The following is a 5,250-nucleotide window of genomic DNA, read 5'->3' on the forward strand; positions in this document are numbered from 1 at the left end:
AGGTAAGTATCATGGAAATAAAAAATGAATGGAGCAACAATATAGATGAAATGTATACATGAAAAATAGTAAGTAAATAAACAATATAGATGTACGTGATGATGATGGTACAACAAGAAGAAAAAAAATAAAAATAAACAAATTTTAAAGCAAAAATACGGGATAATAATAAATGAATGAATAAATAAATTGAAATTAAAATGAAATTTAAAATCTTAGTAAAATGAGTGATTGGTCAGTATATAAATAGGAAAATGAATGAAATAATAAAATAAAAAAAGAATAAAATATGTAAATAGACAAACTGATGAATAAATGTATATATAAAAAAATAAGAGGGCTCAATTATAACTTAAATAAAATTAAGAAAGTAAATTGAAATAAATAAATAATAAAAGGGTTAAAGTGTAAGTAATAAAATAGTTGAAATAGGCTCAAGGACTAAAATGGAATGCGCGTAAATGCACAAGGGCTGAAAGTGCCAATGTTCCCAACCCCCCCGAAAAAGGCACTCAAGCGGGGACTAAATTGGAGTGGCGCGCAAAGTTTAGGGCAAAAATTAAAGAAATGGAATAGTATTAAATTAGAGGTGGTACAAATGGGAGGGACTGTCTGCGCAAATTCTCCTTTTAGGTGGAAATGTGCAATTCCAGCCTGTTGAGCAGGTCAACACGCAGGCTCCCACTTCCTTAATTGCATCACTTGAAATTTAATATAGCTTTTATTATACATTCATATTTTTTAAAGCTTTCAAAACCACTTTTCTAAGCAAAAAAAAAAACTCCGAAATTCCTTTCTTTTACTCCCCAAAAATCCCCCTTTTTAGCTAGGATTTCACAAACCCATCATCGCCGTCGTTCACCATGCCGAACGGAGAGGAGGACTCCGACGACGAGCCACAAGGTGGATCCGGTAAGACTCTCTTCTCCTCTCTTTTTTTTATTTTTTTTGCCTACTTTCGTTTAATAGATTTGTAAACAAAAATAAAAAGAAATAAAAAAGAAACTAAAGAACAAAATGAAAACCTAGAGAATACGATCGAAAATCAACCTTTTTTTGTTTTTTTTTTCTGAAAAATCCTCCGTACAAGAATGGGGATCCCTTCTTTTACAATTTCTTTCGACCTCTATTTTTAGCCAAAAAAAAATCAGATCGAATCCAAAAAATCCCCCCCCCCGTTTTAATGAACATAAGGCTTTTATATAGCCCAAAATCCAAAGAAAAAAAATACAAAGAATTTTATTTTTTGGTGTTTTTCTTTGCTGTCCTTTTTTGTCTTCTTTTGCAGGCATAGAGTGGTGGAGGCAAGTGGGTGTGCTGGTGGCAGACAACTGGTAGTGGCGGGCCAAGGTGGGGCGGCGGCTAGGGTTCTTCTCCTCCCTTTTTTGCTGAAAATTGTTTAGGTTTAGGCTGGGCTTAGGGTTTTAGTCTGTTGGGCTAAATTGGGTTTGGTTAGGGTTGGTTTAAGTTGGGCCAAAATTGGGCCTCAACAATATGTATATATTATGTTTTTATGATGATGCATGCCAAAGTTATGTCCACATTCATGGCTTCGCAATTAATGTTAAGAATCACACATCTCTCTGTTACTTAGTTATTTCCAAACTTTTAAATATTGTATTTGGTTAGTCTTAGATTAATCTCACATTTTAAGAATTAATTTTTTGAGTTTAATTTCGATTCCGGGGTTTTTGTATGGAAGCTAATTCTCCTTCTCCTTCTCCTTCTTCTTTTTATTATTATTTTTATTAGGTTTAATTTATTACATTTATTTTCATTCAATGTTATACTTGTATCGATAAAAAGTTATACATTTTATATTTAAAGGTATCAATATTAATTTTTAATGTTTGAATTTTGTGACTTTGTTAACAAAATAATTTTAATGTTGATTGTGAATTTGATCAATTTTGTGTTTAATTTGTTAAACACAATTTAATGGCTATGATTTTTTTTAATTTAGTATTTTAATTTGTTATAAAAATACCTGGTAGCTACACATTTTGTAGACCTAACTAGTAACTAAACATAAAAACCGTTAGCTAAGTTGATACTTTTTATTAGTTCATGACTAGTGCTATTGGATTTTGGGCTTACGACCGATAATATATTGACATGAGTCATAAAAGAATAAGGATTTTTTTTTTGTGTGAGCATAATGAACCCTGACAACAAATTGTCCAGGTTTATTCTAAAGGTGTATTTCGAGTAATTTTTATTTTTATTTCACATGTATAGTGAACCTGAATAAAAGGTTGTCTAAATTTTTTTGAATATGAACAAACATTTGTCCAAATTCATTTTGAATGAGTTTTTTAGTATTTTTATATTAATTAATAATACAAAATTATTTTTAAAATAAATCTAAATTTTCATTACTTAAGTTGCTATTATTGTTAAATCATTTTAGATATTCACATATTTAAACGATATAAAAGTTTAAAACACAATTTTTTATATTTCACTTTTGAGAAAGTTTTATTAATTATCTAATTAAACAAAATTTTATTTGGCAGTAGAAACTCAATTTAAGAACACTTTAGATTAATTATTTAATTAATCAAAATCTTATTTAATTATAAAAACACAATTTAAGAAGACTTTAGATTACTTATATAATTAATCAAACTCACATCACTGAGGAACGAGTTTATTTCAACACTGACGGAGTTGTACAACTTGATTCTTGATTTGTTGTAGCTGGGGGTATTGTTCGTGATAAAGAAGGCAATTGGATTGCTGGCTTTCATAGATTTCTCGATAAATGTTCAGTTTTTTATGCGGAACTTTGGAGCATTTTAGATGGGCTCAAACTTGTCTAATGATGAGGTCATGATCAAGTTATCATCCTTTCTGATTGCCTGGAAGCAGTCAAAGCCATTCTTGGAAGTTCATCTACATCTTCTAGTTTGCTCTAATCAGGCGTATTCATAACATATAATTCCAAGAAAATCAGTGGATTCTAAGATACATCCTAAGGGAACAAAATCAAGTTGCGGATTGTCTTGCTAAGCAAACTTTGATTGAAAAAGCTAATATGCAAGTGTTTGAGGTTCCTCCAGAGAGGTCTCGTAGTCTTATTGATAGAGACAAGCTTATGAGTGATACACTCACTCAATCGTTGTTTTTGTAATTTTTTAAGGTTTTTCTTATTTCACCAAAAAAATCATATTTAATTATAAAACAAAATTTAAGAATACTTTAAATTGTGATAGATTTTTTTCCTCCCACTACTTATTTTTTAAAAAATAGTATTTATTTTAAAACTTTAAATTTCTTTTAAAACACGAAATTTATTTTTAAAATTTTATATTAGTATTATGAAATTACAAAAAATAATAAATTATTAGATATAAACTGTCACAATAAACTTAGATAAATGGTTGTGTAGATTCCAAAAAAATCCTAAAATTTAATAAAATTTCTAAAAATATAAAAATTCAAACAAAAATTGAAAATTTTCTAAAATACCTAGAATTTATTTTTAAAATATTTTTATATTATTATTTTTGAATTATAAAAAATATAAAATTACTAGAAGTACGTGTTCGTAATGTACATGCACAATTTGTTGTCCAAATTGATCTGAATTTGAAAAACTATTGGTCCAAGATCATTATACACATAAATTAAAAATACTAAAATTCAAGAAAAATTATGAAAATATAAAAAAAACTAAAAATTTTATAAAACATCTTGAATTTTAAAAAATATATTTTATATTATTATCTTTTGAAATTATAAAAAATAAAATTACTAAAATACACATTCAAATGAAGCTAGACAAGAATATGTTGAAGTTGATTATGTAAGTAAAATAAAATAAAATTCTCAAACTTTTTTAATTTTCAAAAATAATTTTTAAGACGTGTCAACATTTTATTAGCTAACCATAAAAAATTAACAATGTTATCGTCTTGACTAATAATTTTCAAATTTAAGTATAATTAAATTAAAAAAATTAAGTAACAAATTTAATAAAGAACTTTTGTTGTTATTGGTTACATCAGCAAAAGCAAGGCAAAGTGAAGGAAACATAATTGGGTAATGCATGCATGGTTGGGTAGAGAATTGAGTAGTTGGCGCAAACTTGTATTGAGTAGCTGTCATTATAATGAGGTTATGGTCTTTGAAATAAACCACTACTAAAAATCTGGATGTTGAATAGTAAATTAAAATTGTAATAATTAATCCAGTGATAAACTCGACCTTTGACACCATTGTGAGGAGCCTGGTTTTTATTCTCCTTCCCTTTGCTCGGCCTTTCACATTCCCCAAAACACATACACAAAATCTTATATTTGCTATCTCCATTTACATTCATATTCATTTGAAAGTTCAAAGCAAAGAGCATCCACATATGAGAGATATTTTCTGCAACACATGAATGGATTAAATTCAAAGCTTTTGGATGAATGAAATGGGCAATTTGAATCACCATTCGCCACATTCCAGCACATTCAGAAAACGTATTTGTCCCTTATGGACTACCCAATGGACACCAACACTTCAATATTCCAATTTTGATGGATTTTTATATACAATTTCTTCATTTGCTTATTTTGTGAGTTCCTTATATTTTTTTTTTCATTTTAGTTAATGCAGTCAAGAACATCTTTTTTGGCTGTCTCTCTGTAATTTTTAAATATTCGTTAGAGATAAAATGATGGATCCATATGGACTTATGTTTGAGTTTCAATATTTCCCAACACAAAAATTCCAAGGAAGAATTAATGAATGGAAGATGGGGTGACCCATGGGTTTCCCCAACAGCCCATTGGTGATGCATGTAGCAATTCGTGATCATCTCATGACATGATTAAAAACAAGATACATTGTTTGCTGTATCTATGAGTAGGACACGTGTTACTGTTTTTTATTTATTATTATTTTTTTACAGCTGGGGTGGATGGAAAAGGAAAATAAAAAGAACAAAAAATGGTATCTTTGAATTCTCTCACCAAATTTATAAGAATTTTTAATACGATGCTAATTTATTTTTATGTATATAACGTGTGCATATCATTTTCATTTTGTGGTTTGTTTAATTATATTTTCCATATTTTAAAATCCTAATTTATTTCATCCCATTTCGTTTACCTAAAACATTAAAATATAAAATATTATTCAAATAAATTGTAATAGTGATTCGATTTTGTTTTATTATTTAAATTAATATGTCTAAGCATTAACTCTGAAACCTATTTAAGATTTTCATCCGAGCAACTACGAAGCCTTTTTTTAAAGATA

At 28.2% G+C, this 5,250-nt stretch overlaps 1 long non-coding RNA gene across 1 annotated transcript; it reads left to right on the forward strand.

Annotated features, from left to right (window-relative positions):
• The first annotated feature begins 732 nt into the window (after positions 1–732).
• On the forward strand, positions 733–1,701 carry LOC108488846 (uncharacterized). Its single transcript, XR_001871821.2, has 2 exons — positions 733–912; positions 1,289–1,701. It is a non-coding gene; the product is annotated as an uncharacterized LOC108488846 (long non-coding RNA).
• Positions 1,702–5,250: the final 3,549 nt, after the last annotated feature.

Source organism: Gossypium arboreum, chromosome 10 (genome assembly GCF_025698485.1).
Source record: "Gossypium arboreum isolate Shixiya-1 chromosome 10, ASM2569848v2, whole genome shotgun sequence".
Classification (NCBI taxonomy): Eukaryota; Viridiplantae; Streptophyta; class Magnoliopsida; order Malvales; family Malvaceae; genus Gossypium; species Gossypium arboreum.